Below are 19,559 nucleotides of genomic sequence, written 5' to 3'. Positions count from 1 at the left end.
TAAATTGCAATTACTAAAACAATTATTTGATTTAACAATATTTGTTTTTGAGAAAAAAAGACCAAAATTCCCATCAATAATGTTTGGTTTAAAAAAAAAGCATTAAATGTTTTAAGAATTTATTGCTTAAATACTTGTCAGTATTCTTATCAATATAGAGTTTCCCTCTTTCTCAGTACAGTTTTTAATAATCTCACTGTGTCTTGAGAAATCTAATAAGAAAGCTGAATATTGAAATTCACATTATACCTGTGCTTCAGTACTATAATAACATATGATATTATTTGTTATATATTATCTGATATCTTTTCTTATGTAAACAACTTAAGTAATTTCTCCTTCTGTACAGCTTTCCCAAATTAATTAAAGAAAATCATTCATTCTTCTTTCTTATTCTTCTGAATCCAAACTTATAATATTTGACATTGTTTTCTATATTTAATGTACTTACATATTTAATTCCTGCCTTTCCACATAAAATATAAATTGTCCAACATCTATAAAATGCTTAACTATTATTTTATGTCCTGGGTGAGGATTTTCATTCTGATATGAGGTAGGGTTTAAATAATCAGTAAGTTCCAAGTTAGCAGAAATAATTTGTGCTTTAACTCTATTTATAAACCACTCTCTATAGCTAAAATATAATATTGCTGCAATATTTTTTTATAAAGTATATATCTTAGACAGGGTTGTCACTGGCGCTGAGAGTCTGAAACAAGGTCTTATTTGGTAAAAGTCCCTGAGACAAGACATGGAGTTTGGTGACAGTAAAACATAAATGAGGGATGGCCAATACGGTTCTGTGCATCTCAGAAAGAAAATTAAAGGCATGTATGTCAGTAGGAAGGAACAACAGTTCTTATTTGTAGATGAAATAATTGTCTACGTAGACATTCCCTAGGAAACTACAGAAATCTTATAGAACTAATGAGTCCTGGAAGTTTGTCCGACTCAAGATAAACATACAAAAATCAATGTAATTTTTATATATTAGCAATAAGCATCTAGACACCAAAATTTAAAATGCAATGCCATACATAATTGCTTCAAAAAATGAAATACTTAAGTGAAGATCCAACAAAAGATATACAGGATTTCTATAATAAAAACTATGAAATACTAATGAAAGAAATAAAAGTCATAAATCAATGGGGAGGCATAGCATGTTCATGCACAAGAAGATTTAATTTAGCAAAAATGTCCATCCTCCCAAAATTTGATATATAGGTTTAAAAAACTCCTAAAAAATTCCTATCAATACTTTTTGCCAATATAAACATAATTATTCTAATATTCATATGAAAAAGCAAAAAAATAGTTTTAATAATTTTGAAAAATAAAAAAAATATAGAAGAAAACAATCTACCTGATAGTAATAATTATTATAGGCTGAAGTAAACCAAACTGTGTGATATTGGTTGATGGGAAGATGCATAGATCAATGGAGGAGAATAGAGAGCCCAGAAATAGACTCACACAAATATGTCAACTGATTTCTAGTCAAATACATTTTCTCAGCAAAGGTGCATTTATAAAATTTATTTTATTTTTTGATGGATACAGATGTGGTTGGAGCACAGAGCCCATTACTAGCAGCTGTGGCTGATGCAATGCTGTGAAAATAGTCCAGCTCCCGGAACCCTCCTGGGTATACCCAGGAAGGAAGCTCGCCCACTATAAGGAAGTGACTCAGCACCAGCTCGGAAGCCCTCTGACCTTTTTTGGCCATTTGCCCTACCATAACATCCTATTGGCTGAACCCATCTATATAAGCTAGCTTACTTCCTGAATAAAGTGGATCTGCATCACTGAACCTGGTCCCCGGAGTCAGGTCTTTGCGTCTCCGTCGTCCTCACACCCAGCAGGACTTGTCCACAACTGGTGCCTGAATGTCGGGCAGGGACCTAACCGGCATCCAAGAGATGCGTGAGTGACCCTCTGCAATGGGAAACTTTCTCCCCCACTCTCGAGCCCCGCAGGCTCAAGCCCTGCACGCCCTATTGCAGAGTAGGCGAGTTGAAATTTGTGAAAAGGATCTCTGTACTTACTGGGAGATCCTCTCTGGTCTCAATCCTTGGCTCTAGGACATGCCTCTTTGGGACCATGATACTTGGGCCTGAGTTTTCTAGAGCATCTGTTCGGCTGAAGTACATGGGGGATAAACCTTTTCTCTCAGCCTCATTCCTGCCCTGCTAGCGATACATGCCTGCCTGACCGGTGCTCCTCCTGGGGACCCTCAGCCGGTGCCAAAGATATTGCAGGCTGCCTCTCTCTCTGAGGAGCCCCGACCTTCCTATTTGCCCCCCTCCACTGATGAGGAAAGTAGTTTAGCCTCCGAGTTTGACAAAATCACAGCTGAGCTCGCAGAAACAAAACCAACCGAATTGCAAACTGCGCCAGCTGCTCTGCCGCTGGAAAAAAGCAGAAGTCACTACTTCCACATTCCCTGCTGGGGCTCAATGCCCCACCCCAGCCTCTCAGATGCCATTTTCTCCAACACGTGTTCCTGCTGCAGACCCATGGGCCAGCCTATACGCTCCCATGTGTCTTTTATCTATCTGTCTGTCCTTCTTGTCTATTTTTCTGTATCTCTCGCTCTCACTCTCCCCCGCACGTCTCTCTGAAATGACACTGGAAGGACCCAGCCACGGCACAGTGGTGGGGATCACACCCTCTTCTAACACAAGGGAGAGGTTATGCTTGTGTTTTCCAGACACTTTGGATCCCAGGAACCCCCCAACCTGCTTGACAGGGCTTCTTGGGCACCCACTGAATGGGTCACTCTTCACCTGCCCAAAGCCTCAGCCCAGGCCTTCTCCACACCGACTATGCCTGAGGGGAAGAGGTTCTCAGCGCTCCAGAAGACCTCGTGGGTGGCGTGCGTGCCCCATTGCCCCATCACATGGGGGGATGTGGAGGCTTTGGTGGGGTGGGCCCATAGAATTGCCCCTGATGCAGAGGCCTGGTGCTCTGTTCTTGCTTATGTGTGCTATGGTAACCGCTGACTCCCAGATGCAGGCGGAGGCAGCCCGGGGCTTGAGCCTGGCAGCGTGAGCTGGTGTTTTCAGTTCATCTTTGAAGGATGAGGAAAACTGGGCCGGCGTTGCGATTGGCAGACTCCAGAAGGTAAATGGCAGCAGCTGTGGAGGATGAACGCAAACCAGGCTTATATCACCGAGTAGCCACTGAAACGGCACGGTGTGCCTGCTAAGCCACTGGTGGGTTCGCTGACTTTTTGGGACATAGGGGAGAATGCCATCATGCTCTCCAGAGCAGAGATGGAAATGCTGACTGCCATTGCCACGTGCTCATCTTTGGGACAGTGTAAGACCTGCCAGGATGGCAGGGATGAGGGGGGAGGCTGAGGCCCCATGTGCATGAACTGATTTCCTGGACTATGACCTGAGTGAGTACTGGCTCCTTTGTTGGATGGACTTATGGATTTTGGACAATGTGAAATACCCTGATGGGGGTGAGGGGAGGCTTTGTGGGAGGCCCTTCCCCTGCCCCGGGAAGCTTTTCCTATGGCTAGAGAGAAGGCCGAGGACCTTTTGTGCTTTTGGCAAAGAGCTCAGAGACTGGTGCAATGTACCTTTGTAATTGTTGAAATTGTATGATTTGTCATGTTGTTGTAATTTCTGTAATGTGCCTTGCAACCATATGCAGTACGCAGCCCACGGCAATCCATCCATTTCGTGTTTGAATGCGGGACCTTTGTGGGAAGGAGGTGTGCATGGACCTACATCCATTTTTTACAAACAAAATGGAACTGTGTTTAATGGCACCTAGAAGGTCTCTGTAACACAATGGGAGGGAAATGACATCCCGACCCCTAGGAGGAATCCCCTGTTTAAGACCCCCATTCTATTTCCTAACTAGTCAAACATTATAGAAGCTTGCCTCATTGTTTAATCCAACTAATCTATTAGCATATAGTATAATAGGTATTATAGTTGTTTTAGTTCTACTAGGGTTCCATTGCATAATGTGTAGCATTCAGAAGCTACAACAACAGCAAGCTGTCATTCATCAAGTCCAATTGGCCTTAATTAAAAGAGAAGGGGGAGATGTGGGTGGAAAGCAGAGCCCATTCCTATCAGTTGTGGCCAATGCAATGCTGTGAGAATACTCCAGCTCCCAGAACCCTCCTGGGCATACGCAGGAAGAAAGCTCACCCACTGTGTGGAAATGACTCAGCACCAGCCGGGCAGCCCTCTGACCTTTTTTGGCCATTTGCCCTACCATAACATCCTATTGGCTGAACCCATCTATATAAGCTTGCTTACTTCCTGAATAAAGTGGATCTGCATCACTGAACCTGGTCCCCAGAGTCGAGTCTTTGTGTCTCCATCGTCCTCACCCCAGTAGGACTTGTCCACAGACAGAGAGTTGAGAGCAGTACAGATAAAGACAGACAGACAGACAGACAGTCAGGAAGGGAGAGCGATGAGAAGCCTCATTCTTCACTGTGGCTCCTTTGTTGTTCATTGATTGCTTTCTCATATGTGCCTTGATAGGGGGGGGGGGTGCAGCAGAGTGAGTGACCCCTTACTCAAGCCTGTGACCATGGGTCATGTCTATGATCCCACGCTCAAGCCAGCAACCCCTGCACTCAAGCCGGATGAGCCTTCACTCAAGCCGGAGACCTCAGGGTTTTCTACCTGGGTCCTCTGCATCCCAGTCTGATGCTCTATCCACTGTGCCAATGCCTAGTCAGGCAAAGGTGCATTTTCATACACCTTATAAAGTATGGACTCAAAATGGATCACAGACTTAAATCTCAAATATAAAACTTTAACACTTTTAGAAAATAAATAAATAAATGAGAATATTTGAGATACAAGCCATATTTAGACTGAAATCCAAGACCAGAGAATTAAACTGTGTGTAGAAGGTCAGTCCCAAAAGGGTATACATTTTGGGATAGCATTAAGCTTTACAAAACACATTATTAAGACCCTTTGGACCCCACGACCCCACACCAGATTTAGATAAAGAGAATAAACATGTGTTTCTATCTGCTGCCTGGGTATGTTATAAAATAGCCTAAGTTCTTATAAGGTATCATCCTGCCAATTACTAAGAAAACAACAATTTCTGTTGTGTTATCTGAAGGTTACCCCCAATTTGGTACAAATATTCATTTTCTAAAATTGGTTTATTTGTGCTTAGGTCTTATCCTTAAGGAGCATGAGATATCAAATGTCATCGATGTGTGTTTTCAGGAAACCTGAAAAAAAAGGTTTTGATCACATGCTCAATTTTTTAAAGCTTATTTGTACAGCTTTAAAAAAGTCAGTGTACTTCCTCATTTTTCACCCAAAGTTACAGTAAACAATTTTAACTGGTAACTTTATTAGCTTTTTGTTATGGTATGTGATAAGAGAATGAATAATTACTTTTGTAAACCTTACCAAGAGGTCACTGTCTCCTCCTACTAATATGTATAATAAATCATTAGTTTCCCTTTGGGAAAGAAGCTGTGTTGATTTTTACGAGTTCATAAACGATACAAATTAAAGTCACTAATCACCAAACAGAGTCATATGTGAAATGTTTGAAGACTTTGCTCATCACCTACCTATGAAAAATAACTCATAAGTTCTTTAACTTTGAGTTAATTTCTATAGTTTATAATTTTGCATATTCCTTATTATTCTTAGATTTTATTGTATAAAATGTATTTTAATTTTTAGTTAATCTAATAATATATGGATGAATGTTTTGTTTCAAATAGCCAAAACAATAAGAAAGTATATACAGCGAATATTTTTCCCATTCCATTCTTTCTCACAATTCAGTATCCTTTCTGAAATATAAGTGCTCTTAAGACACAGTGCTTAGCCTGACCAGGTGGTGACACAGTGGATAGAACTTCAGATTGGGATGTGGAGGACCCAGGTTCGAAATCCTGAGGTTGCCAGATTGAGAGTGGGCTCATCTGGCTTGAGAAAGGCTCACCAGCTTGAGCCCAAGGTCACTGGCTTGAACAAGGGGTTACTGACTGCTGTTGTCCCCAGGTCAAGGCACATTTGAGAAAGCAATCAATGAACAACTAAGGTGCCGCAACAAAGAATTGATACTTCTCATCTCTCTCCCGTCCTGTCTGTCTGTCCCTCTCTTTGTCTCTCTCTCTGTCCCTGTCACAAAAAAATAAAAATAAAAAATAAATAAAAAACATAGTGCTTATCTTTCTGGTGCCTTTTTTTTACATTTAATACATGTTCAAGTTGTCAGTTTTAAAATAAATGGCATCTCTCATTAAAAGGATGATATTAAAATTGCTAACAACTAATATAGCTTAGACACAAACTAAAAAGGGCAGAGACCCATAAAAACCAGAATGCTGTGTATATCCAGTCTTCATTGAGTATTTTCTAATTTTTCTTTGTTCTTTTAGCTCTAAAAATTCCCTCTAAACTATTGTTATTACAAAATAATTTCCAATAACTATATTTGTGAAAACTGGATTGACTAATTTGTACGTTAGTCTGTAATAGTCTCTGTGTTTGACCCAGCTAATCAGGTTTACATGTAAGGTACCATCTAGACCTCAAGGAGATTCTGATTTTATTTTTTTTCTTCCTGTTGATGTGGTTTACTCAGCAAGTCTCACTGAAATCCAATATTATTTTCCCATTGCTTCTGAGATGCTTGAATACTCTAATAAGTTTGGTTCTTGTAACATCTTCTGGAAATAACAACAAAGAAAAAGTTACCTCGAAATAAGGCTAACCCTTATAGTTCTAACTCCTCTCATATATAACCGCTCAACTTGAGCAGAAGCTTAACATGTCTTTCAGTAAAATGGTTTTTCCTCTGTGATTGAATTTGCAATGATCAAAAAATCAAGATATGTTTTGCAAAAGCAATTCTCAGATCCATTAAAATAGCCTTCCGGGCCCTGGATTAAACTAGTCCTATAGCGTACTCTATTTAAATAAATAGCTTTCTTAATCAAATAATAGTTCCCCTAAAGAGCTCACTCATTGAATGAACCTTTTTCTCTTAGGATTCTTTCCACTACACCCAGATGTAATTTCTTTGCAAAATGCCTCTGGCAATATTTTTCCTTTTGACTTAATGTACAGATTTGAAATTTCTATATTCACTTACCATAGCCTTCAGTGGTTCCTCACTAAAGGGCTTTTCATTGAGAAGTAGTTTACACTATGTGAATCAACTGTCCTCTCTCTATCTGACCTAATATACCTATGTTATCATTTAAAATAAGATGTTACCATGGCTTACAACAGGCCGAACCAAAAGCATTGTTTTGTTCTTATAGCACAATGCCTGTTGCAGAGCTGATATTTACAAAATCATCAAATGATTAGAACTGAATAAAATTAAATATCTACTGAAAAATATACTAACAAATCAGAACTGTCAGTCATGCTACCAATTCCATATAAGACCTAGGGATGTGTGCTTTCTGGGATTTCTCTGCAAACCTGGAGCCATCCTGATACTGAGATGTGAGTAGCAAGGCTCTGCCTTGATCAGTGTCTAGGAGCTGGATGTTTCTGACTCAAGGGTGTCAGGAGTAAGGAAAACAATGTTACCCAGCTACAAAATTTTTGACCCAATTAATCATAACCTTGACACAGTAAGTAAACCAGAGGTATCAGAATATTCTTATAATATGTGAATTTGTTGTAGCCAACCCAGGAACTATCGAGTAAAAGGAACAGTATCAGAGAACAGGCAAAGATTAAATACTTTTTTTAATATTTTTGTTAGTGAGAGAGATTGAGGGGGGTGGTGATGGACACACATGAACAGACAGACAGGAAGGGAGAGTGATAAGAAGCATCAATTCTTTGTTGTGGCTCCTTAGTCTCCTTAGTGGTTCATTGATCGCCTTCTCATATGTGCCTTGATTAGGGGCTGGAGGGAGGGGGAGCTGCAGCAGAGTGAGTGACCCCTTGCTCAAGCCAGCAATCTTGGGTTTCAAACCAGCGACCTTTGGGCTCAAGTCAGCGACTATGGACTCATGTCTATCATCCTATGCTCAGCCAGCAACCCCACGCTCAAGCTGGTGAGCCGGAGCTCAAGCCAGTGACCTTGCGCTCAAGCTGGTGACCTTGGGGTTTCAAAGCTGTGGATAGAGCATCCCAGTCTTATGCTCTATCCACAGCACCACCACCCGGTCAGGCTAGTTTTCATTCTTATCAAGCAAAAACATCTTGAAAACGTATACACTAAAGCTCCTGCTTCCATTTTTATCCTTTCAGCTGAAGTAAAATGCAACTATCAGTTGATATGGGTATTGGACCTAATTATGTACAAGCTGACTACAGCAAAAGAATACCAGATTTTCCCTGGCCTAATGATTCTCATTATTCCATTCTGAATCCTGTCCACATCTCTTAGGATAATTTTGAGAAGGCAAATCCAAAGTGGACATCGCATTTCCTTTTAATAGGTCGATGATTTCTCTAAGCGAAGTTACTCTTCTTTCTGTCACTAAGACTTTAATCTGTTTGCAACGGATGGTGAAGGAGGTATTTATAGCATCCCACTCCCTGTGTTTCTACATTCAGCTCTTCCATTATGGAAAAGACAGTAAGCGCACTGTACTTCATGCAACTGCCACCGGAACCCTGTTTAACTCACTGTATCAGTTTGCATTAATTAAGGCAAGTGTCAGAAGGATTGGAAAGTTGGTGGTCCAGCATTTCTGAAGCTTGGAATTCCTCTGTCAGTGAACGTGTGTATCGCAAATTAGTATATCAGGTTATCAAAAAAAAGTTTTAAAAACCTAGGGACTGAGAGTAAGCAGAATCTATACCTTGAGAGCTTTATACTTGCATGCTAATGTATTCATAGAATAATTCTGTTCACACATCCCTGTAGATAATGTTCCCCAGACAGGCTATTATTATTAGTATTTTCTAGAAACCATGGGAGATGATTGGTTTTAGTTTTGACATAAGTTGGATTATTTGGATCCCACAATCCCGCATTTCATATGCAGTACTGCATCTTCTTAAAACAAACCCAGTAAAGGCAGATTTAATACGGATTTACATCCAGCAGTCTGTCTGCAATGCTGAATTTTTTATTATCAGAACTAACAATAATAACTTTCAAAGTCCCAAGTTTAGGTTGGTAGCTGAGCTGAACGCACATTTAAGAATGATCCATACCTTTTTAGGCCAATGTCTAAATCAGAAGAGAAAAAGCAAAACCGTGGGACTTCAGACCATGAACTTTTCCAGTGAGTGATTATATAGCCTTACATCTTCTCTGGCACAATAAACATGTTTTCTCTAATTCATTTTAGGGAAATGTTTCTGGGGCATGAGGTTTTGAACACCAGTAATGTTACACATTCACAGTCAGAGCTCCTGGAGAGAGTATCTCTCCACTGAAATTAGGTATTACAGTTTAAAACAGTGGCTAGTGGTGGGGTGCACTAAGGTGAATTCAGGGGAACAAATATCATTATTTTGTTTCAGTTTTAATTGGACTTCAAACATAAAAATACTGAACATTATAACTAAATTCAGATCAAAGATAACAACTCTGTTTTCTAACCTCTTTAGAGACCACTTCTCTGGTTGGGGCTACTAATCTTAATCTTCAGTAAAGCACGTTGGCACCGAATAGGGATCCCAAGAAGGTCGGATATCTTAGTCTTTGAGAAAATAAAGAGATACAAACATTATAGCAAACACTATGGAAAAAATAGAATATAGGAAATCATATTATTTCTTAACTGACTTATCCCCTTTTCTTCTAACTCTGACTGCACCATGATTGATCACCTCTTCCAATGATTTTTCAATGTTGTTTTTCATGTTCAGGTAATAAAGATAAGTGGCAAGCTCCTTTCAGCTTTGTAACTCTGCTGTTGCTGAGATTGTATACTTTTATTTATTTCTTTAATTTTTTTCTTTTTTGAGAGAAGTGTAGAGAGAGAGTGACAGGAACATTGAGCTGCTCTTGTATGTGCCCTGACTGGGAAACCAAACTGGCAACCAACGTCCACACCCCAATCAACCACGCTATCAGGCCAGGGTTTAATTTTTGTTTTGTTTTGTTTTTTTGAAAAACAGAAAGAGGAGAAGGAGAGGGAAGCATTCACTTGTTGTTCCACTCAGTCGTGCATTTCTTGGTTGCTTTCCGTGTGTGCTCTAATTGGGGATCAAACCTGCAAACTTGTTTTTTGGGGACAATGCTTTTAACCAACTAAGCTAACTGGCCAGGGTTGAGATGAATACTTTTAAAAATGTTATAAGGCCCTGGCCGGTTGGCTCAGCGGTAGAGCGTCGGCCTAGCGTGCGGAGGACCCGGGTTTGATTCCCGGCCAGGGCACACAGTAGAGGCGCCCATTTGCTTCTCCACCCCTCCGCCGCGCTTTCCTCTCTGTCTCTCTCTTCCCCTCCCGCAGCCAAGGCTCCATTGGAGCAAGGATGGCCCGGGCGCTGGGGATGGCTCTGTGGCCTCTGCCTCAGGCGCCGGAGTGGCTCTGGTCGCAACATGGCGATGCCCAGGATGGGCAGAGCATCGCCCCCTGGTGGGCAGAGCGTTGCCCCTGGTGGGCGTGCTGGGTGGATCCCGGTCGGGCACATGCGGGAGTCTGTCTGACTGTCTCTCCCTGTTTCCAGCTTCAGAAAAATGAAAAAAAAAAAAAAAAAGTTATAAAATCTGGAAAACCTTTATCAAAAGTAGAACTCTATTGATTAGACATTTATTAGAACTATATTTTAGTTTTTATTTTTTTAATTAACTTTAGAGAAAGGAAGCAGGAAGGGGAGGGAGGGGGAGAGAGAGAAACATTACTTATTTATGTGTTCACTGGTTAATTCTTGTCTGTGTCCTGACCTGTGGATCTGCAACCGTGGTGCATCTGGACGACACTCTAACTGAGCCTCTGGTCAGGGCATTTGACAGAGTTTATGATTGGAAAAATTTTGGGAGCTTCTTCTTCTGGACATTTGAAACCTTGTTTCTCTTCTACCAACCATGTACTATCAAAATTATACCTTGGACCATGAACTTTTGAGTTCACCTAATATAGGTGAACTGGCAGAGTGCACGGTATAAAAGTTCTTAGGAGCAATACCTACCCCAGGATGACTAACTTATTATACATACTTGGATAACATAAATATACTCCATTAATTTTTTTTTAACAGAGACAGAGAGGAACAGACAGGGGCAGACAGACAGGAAGGGAGAGAGATGAGAAGCATCAATTCTTTGTTGCAGCTCCTGAGTTGTTTATTGATTTTTTTCTCATATGTGCCTTGACCAGAGGGCTACTGCAGAGCGAGGGACCTCTTGCTCAAGCCAGCAACCTTGTGCTCAAGCCAGCGACCTTGGACTTCAAGCCGGTGACCTTTGGGCTTAAGCCAGTGACCATGAGGTCATGTCTATGATCCCATGCTCAAGCCAGTGACCTCATGCTCAAGCTAGTGAGCCTGCACTCAAGGTGGTTGAACCCATGCTCAAGCCAGAGACCTTGAGGTTTCGAGCCTGGGCCTTCTGCATCCTAGTCTGATGCTCTATCCACTGTTCCACTTCCCTGGTTGGCTGTCCCATTAAATTTAAATTAAGTGTATCTCCAACTCAACATCTTTTTACTTGAATCAAGGGAAAAATCACAAGACTACTCTGACAACAGATAATAAAGGGACCTTGGAGTAGAAGGAGTCAGTGTGGTTAAGAGACTTCAGTAAAACTACAATATTGTGAAGAGTTTGAAAGTAAAGATAACCAACTTAATGCTAGGTTCCTTCCAAGGTCTTGGAAGGATCCATTTAAGTAAGAGTCCCAAACGTATGCTTCATTAATTTCATAGTAAATCTATTTCTCCTATTGTGTTTTATTCAGGAATGATACAGTAGGTTTACAAGGGAGAGAAGGAGAGAAATAGAAGGAAATATTATAATTTATGAAGAGAGAGTGAAGTGAGACAGAATAAACATCAAGACTTGATGGAGTACAAAGAGCTCTCAGCTAGGAATAATAATTATTTATATAAGCATAACTATAACTAAGAACTTCAGGTCATGTATTATGTGCCAGCGTGTTTTCTATCCCCGAGGAAAGACTCTATAATTGTTGGCTTTAACTGTGATTAGAACATGTTAGGCCTCTGTTGTCTTATATAGGCACAAACACCTGATCCATAATTGAGAGTACTTTTCACTCTATGAACCTGAACTCTTGGAGTGAACACCACTACATCCCCATTGTAATTCATAATAAGGTTAGAGGCTTGACTCTGAAGGCCATGCCGCTCATGCCCAGCCCACCCTGTGTATTATAGGGCAGGGATCCTGGGCAACTGCAATGTGTGTAGACACTTTTAAGCAAGATTTAGATTCAAATTTAGGTAAATCTACCATGTGCTAAGTAAGTGTGTTTCCAAATATTACCTTCATATTCCTCAAGCAACAAATATATCTATAGTAATAGTATTAAGTTTATAGAGAGCTAATATTAAAATTAAATGAAGTAACCTTTCATAAAACCTAGAATATTCTGGAATTTTTCAGTAATTCCCATTTATCAATAAAATTTAAAATCAGAAAGCTTTGAAAAGCTAGAAAGTCATATATAGAATTTCCTTATAATCTACTTCAGGGGGTTGTTAAACTTTCTATTAAGGGCCAAATAATAAATACTATAACCTTTGCAGGCCAGACAGTCTTTGCTGTAACTATTAAATTCATCAATGATAAAGGAATAGGCCTGGTTATATTCTAAGAAAACTTTATTTACAAAACAGGCAGAGGACAGACAGGGTTTCACTCATCTGTTGTAGTCTGCTGATCTCTGTGTATTTTACTAAATCTGAAATTTTTAAAAATTATTTTAAAACACAATATTTATATTTTATGGGTAATTTAAATAGTTTTTCATGGGAAATTTTACTATGACATTTGCCTAGGGCTGTGATGGTGAACCTTTTTATGAAAACCTCCCACTTTTGCAGTGCTGGTCAATCTAGTCCCTCCCACCCACTAGTGGGCATTCCAGCTGTCATGGTGGGTGGTAGCGAAGCAACCAAACGGTGCCACGATTGGTCCACCATAAAAGCTGGAATGCCCACTAGTGAGTAGGAGGGACCAGGTTGACCGGCACTGCAAAAGTGGTTGGTTTTTATAAAAAGGTTCACCATCATGGGCCTACGCAGTGACCTAAGTTTCTAATATGTCTGTGGAAAAACCTTTGAACATAGTTAAGTTTTCCAAACTTTGTTTTAATTGAGTTGGCCCTTAGGACAGATTAAGTAGTATAAAAAATTCACCAAGATACCTAATGATTGCATTCATAAGGCAAAGGTTTTAGAATGAGCAAACAACTGGAACTACCATTCTAAGCAATCTGTCTTTCTTTACAGATAGTGCAAATTGCATGCACTCAGATTTCTTTCTAACATGAGAAATGACAATCCTTAAAAAGTTTTGTTTAGACTAATAAACATGGCTTAAGAAAAAAAAAAAACTTTGGTATTTTATTTGTTAATGCTTTGCATTAACTTTAGTTGGGTAAAGCTTGTATCTCTGTTTACTGCTTTCTCTGTTTCTTTTGTTTGTTTGTTTGTTATTCAATAATGGAATTAGAGTGAGGATTTGAGTGTGCTATCTGATTAACTTAACAGTGAAGCAATGATAAAAAGTCTGACTTTGTCTATTTGTATAAACAAAATTTATGCAAAGTATACGTCTTTCTAAAGCCTAGAATTATGAAAGAAAAAAATGATTAATATATACAGGACCTTAAATATTCTGGAAGACAAAACAAAACACAAGTTTAGTAAAACAGAAACAAAAAACCCTTACTTTATTCTTTTATTTATTTATTTTTTGACAGAGACAGAGAGAGAGCCAGAAAGGAAGACAGATAGGGACAGACAGACAGGAAAGGAGAGAGATGAGAAGCATCAATTCTTTGTTGCAGCACCTTAGTTGTTTATTGATTGCTTTCTCATATGTGCCTTGACTGGTGAGGGTGGGGGATACAGCAGAGTGAATGAGTGACCCCTTGCTCAAGCCAGTGACTTTGTGCTCAAATCAGCGACCTTGAGCTTCAAGCCAGAGACCTTTGGGCTCAAGCCAGTGACCATGGGGCCATGTGTATGACCCCATGCTCAAGCCAGAGACTCTGTGCTCAAGCTGCTGAGCCCGTGGTAAAGCTGAATGAGCCTGTGTTCAAGCTGGTGACCTTGGGTTTCGAACCTGAGTCCTTTGCATTCCCATCCATCACTTTATCCACTGCAGCAATGCCTAGTCAGGCAATCCCCCCCCCCCAAAAAAAATAAGCACCTTATTTTAAACAATATGGAAAAATAATGTTCTCCATTGTTGATTTTTATGTCCAGAACCACTAGCACAGGATTAAAACACCTGGTATCAAACTATACTACAAGGCCATAGTCCAAAGCAGCATGGTTTTGACATAAAAATAGACATATAGCTCAATGGAACAGAATAGAGGGCCCGGAAATAAATCTATGCCTTTAGAGTAAAATAATATTTGGCAAAAGAGCCAAGAACATACAATGGGGTAAAAGCCTATTCAATAAATGCTATGGAGAAAATTAAACAAATATGTACAAAAATATTAAACCACCTTCTTAAACCATACATACATAAAAACTCAAATTCGATTAAAGACTTAAATCTTAGACTCAAAATCATAAAAATTCTTGAGGTAAACATAGGCAGTAAAATCTCAGACATTTCACATAGCAATATTTTTTTCTGATATATCACCTCAGGCAAAGAAAACAAAAGAAAAAATAAACAAATGAGATTACTTCAAACTAAAAAATGTTTTCACAGCAAAGGGAACCATCTAAAATATGAAAAGACAACACACTGAATGGGAGAACTTATTCATGATACATCTAAAAGGAATTGATATCCAAATTTTACAAGGAACTTATAAAACTCAACACCAAAATAAGCAAACAATCAAATTAAGAAATGGACAAAAGATCTGAATAAACATTTCTGCAAAAAAGATGTACAAATGGCCAATAGATATATGAGAAGATGCCCAGTGTCACTAATCAGCAGAGAAAAGAAAATTATAACCACAATGAGATTTCACCTAACACCTGTCAGAATGGCTATCACCAATATATCAACAAACAAGCGGTGGCGAGGATGTGGAGAAAAGGGAACCTTCATGCACTGTTGATGCGAATATAGATTGGTGCAGCCATTGTGGAAAGCAATATAAAGTTACCTGAACAAATTAAAAATAGAACTACCTTATGACCCAGCAATTTCACTTCTGGGAATAGATCTAGAGAAACCCAAAATACTAATACGAAAGACTATATGTACTCCCATGTCATTGCAGCATTTTTTACAATAGCCAAGATTTATAAGCAGCTCAACTGTCCATCAGTAGATGAGTGGGTAAAAGAGTTGGGGTATGTTTACAAAATGGAATACTCAGCTGTAAAAAAAAAGAAAAAAAGAAAAAAAGAAAATCTCACCTTTTTAGATAGCATGGATGGACCCAAAGAATACTATCCTCAGTGCAATATACCAGTCAGCGAAAGACAAGTACTATATGACTTTACTTACACGTGGAATCTAATGAACAAAACAAACTAAAAAAAAAAAAATAGAAATAGATTCACAGATATCAGAACAGACTGACAGCTATCAGAGGGGATGGAGGTTGGGGGACTGTGTGAAAAAGGTGAAGGGACTAAGCAAAGAAATAAAATTCATAGACACAGACAAGAGTATGAGGATTCCAAGAGGGAAAAGGGATTGGGGGGAAGGCAGAAGAGGGTAAAGGGGGGATAAGTAGTGGCAGAAGGAGCCTTGACTTGGGGTGGTGAACACACAGGGTCCTCAGGTTATGAAACGGTTCTGTTCCTACGACAATGACGTAACTCAAATTTTCATGTAAGTTGAAACACACCCTAGCCTGTTACTTACCTATCCTAACACAGTTGCAAAATCATAAACTAGAACATAAAAACACAACTAAGTTACAGAAAAAGAAAAGGAACATAAATATACTATATTGTACACTGTACTGCATATTCTTCCAACACACACAACTAAACTAGTTCACCCATGTAGTCCATAACTATGATGCTGACAGCATAAACTGAAACACACAGCTCAATTTTTTTTTAAGTTTTTATGGGATCGACTGTCATAAACTCGAAATGCCATATGTGAAGACTGTTGTAACCCAAGTAACCCCTGCAGAAGAAGTATAGAACTATATACTTGAAATATATAATTTTAGTAACCAATGTTACCTCAATAATTTTTTTTATAAAATAAAAAATATAGCAAACAAAGACTTTTATAGTTTTATAACAGGGGGAATGTTTTCAAATTGCCCCTGTTTTTAATGTGTGTATTGATTGGTCTTTGTTTGGTCAGTGAATAAGAATGTCTATCTATGGAGCAACTGCAATGCCTAAGCACAGGATTTATGCTTTTAAAAACCTTAATGAAACCCTATTTTCCTCATGAATGAGCTTGAGTTGCCAAAACATTGAGTCTTAATTTTCACAGAACATTGGATTTTGCCTTTAAGATGGCAAATGTTATGAAGTTAGGGGTACTGAATTCCATCTTTTTGCGATAATACCCATTTGTGATGTTTGAGGTAATACTCATTTATCATTGCATTTGGAAATAAAATGGGATTTCTCAAAAAGGCATATTAACATATTTATTTGGACTGATAAAAAATAAAGACAGATACATGACACTGAAAGATAAATAAAACAATGAACAATCACAGTGTGTTGGGATGATGCTCTATCCATTGAGCCACTGGTCAGGACTAGCAGGTGATTTTAACAATAAAATAAATGCTTTTCATTTAAGCACATTTTGATGGTGTCTTAGAAAAATAATGCTGGGGTGCAGAATTACTCTTGAGACTATTAGCATTCATTCTTGCATTAGTCAAGACTGCAGATGCTTCAGTGTCTTAAACAATCTAACCTGTGAGGAAAAGTGTTTGAACTGTCTATATGAAGCAACCTCCCTGGCAAATGATAATTTATGCTTTTCACAAGCCTATTGGAATGCTAGATTTGAGGAAATACTATCAAAATGCTATTTCTCTTGGATTAAAAGTTTGGGCTAATTCAACATGCTAGATACAATTTCTATATTCACAGAGGCACTTAGAAGTAATTTATGGTATTACAAATTGCTAGGCAATACATATAGCTACTTCATGTTGCTTCTGTCATAATAAAAATGCAAAGGTATCTAAAGTTAATTGAAATTGCAAACCCTTAGGGGGACACATTGATTGCTGGCATCTTGCTTGTGTATTAAAATCTGTGTGGGAACTTGAAAAATCCCCTAACTCACACCACACTCTATCAAAGTGGGTGTCTGATTGACATTTAGTGTCTTTCTTATTGTTGCTGTGAATGTACTGTTAATGATGTCATTTCCCAAAGTGCAGCATTATGCAGAGAGTGGTGTCCAAAAATGATATTTCAAGTGTGCCATAATATTAGCATTTCGTTCAGATTTTTTTTCTAAAGCAGAGCATCTAATTCATAGCATTATCCAAAATGTAATTGCAAGGCAGAAGAAGTGGTAAAAAGTTAACAGCAGAATCACCTTCTGTGTCCTGAAGGCTCTCCTTCGCTGATATTCACATTTGTGACTCTGGCACCAGGAAAGTTACACATTCAGCTAGTGGGGATGGAAGAGTGAAATGTGTGATGGAAAATGCCCTTTTCATAATCCCGGAAAAACAGAAATTTAAAACTTCACTCATTATGTTTTATCAGGTTTCATTTTGAAATATACAGGTACAGTCCACATTAGAACACTTTCCACATAATGTCCAAATAAGGTTAATATTTGCAAGATGGGTAATATGTATACAGTTCTCTAGCTCAACTGAAATCACCAGTAAGAATAAGCAGGCCCCAACTTCCCCATAGTTTAATATTTCAGAACAGAATGGCCTCCAGCCATTGAGAATTTGAAAGGGAGAATTTATATATTATTACCCCTCTTCCAGCAGAACAAGTTAGAATACCAACAACCATAAAACCCCTGGAACCACTTTACAAACACATCCCCAATGAACCATCATTCTTTTGTGCAGACCTGGGAAAGTTTGTGTAAGAGCAGCTATTGTAAAACAGCAAACTTTTCCTCAACCCCTGTCAACCAGGTGTAGGAATCAAGGCAGTGTATGTTTAATAACCTTGATACTTTAATTTTTCATTACCTAATTTAATTCAAGGTTCTCATCCAGAGTCACTAAATTAATAATAAATAATAAAGGACTCAGACTGTGGTATGGAAGATCAAAAGGAGTCAATATCCCTAGTGAGTTACCAACACCAAATTCAGCCCCTTAGTACTTGGCCATTCTAAAAATATTAATGCAATGATACATATTTAAATATACTATCTAAATTCAGCTTGTTAATGAAACTGCTCAAAACTTAAATCAGATAAAATTTCTTCTACTGCAAATAGTTAGAAAAATACAAGATAATATGAGTAAGCTGCTAAAAGAAGTCTCAAATAGCAACACTTAAACTGTAGAATTTTATAGGTTTTGTAGTACATTTAGGATGTATATATTTAATGTGTGTAGGGAATAGGGGACAAGGATAGATTGGAGCAATAGAAGGGAAATACAAACAAAGATGCTATAAAGAATATTTATGAAGGTTTTTGCAGAGAATGCATTGCAGTATAATGCCTCATAGATACATTTCCAAATGTAAAAGTCAAACTAACAAATAAAAAATACCAATGGATAACATTAAGTAGCAGGTCATACTATATTCCCATTAACTGCTGAAATTAATGTTTTCTAACTATTCTCAAGTCTGCAGGGCTTTCGATCTGTCTTTATTGTATTAACCACCAAATACAAAGTAAAACAATAACAACAAAAAGATGAAAAATAACCTTAAGATGAGTTTTTGAGAAGCATCTTGTGTGTGCTTCCAAATGTAGTCACTTCATTTTAGATTGTACTTATTGCTACTATAAACAATTATCATTTCAGTGATACTGCCTTGCATGGAATAAGACTTTCCGAGGGCCATAATACTAAATTACTGTTAAAGTCTTGTCTTACTTTATCTATTCTTATTATGTCGTTAGTGTGTGTTATGTGTTAAAGAAAGGAAATGATTCCTTAATGAGTAAAAATCATGAGTAACAAAACTCGTTTTTTGGTTTGATTTTATTATAAATCTATACGTAATAAGCAAAACTAACTAGTGTTTATATTTTTCTCCTTTCACTTACATGAAAAAGTTCTGATAAGCAGAAAAAGTGACAAAGCAAAGAAATCAATAAAACAGATTATTTTGATAATCATGATTAGTCAAAATGATCATACTGGTCAACCCAGAGATTTTTTTTTTTTCTCTTAGGAAACTCCCTTTAATCAAGCCAAAATTATACATTTGAATATTTTTCATAAAACTTCCCTTAAAATACATTAATTCATTTCAAAATTGATAATTTTGCACAGCTACTTATATTTCTAATTAAAATCCCAGTATATTTATATAACCATGACCTAAATTTCAGTGTACTCTGTAAAAT

This window comes from Saccopteryx leptura, chromosome 5 (genome assembly GCF_036850995.1).
Source record: "Saccopteryx leptura isolate mSacLep1 chromosome 5, mSacLep1_pri_phased_curated, whole genome shotgun sequence".
Classification (NCBI taxonomy): Eukaryota; Metazoa; Chordata; class Mammalia; order Chiroptera; family Emballonuridae; genus Saccopteryx; species Saccopteryx leptura.
The sequence above is the reverse complement of the archived record's forward strand: the minus strand, read 5'-3'. Positions refer to the sequence as shown.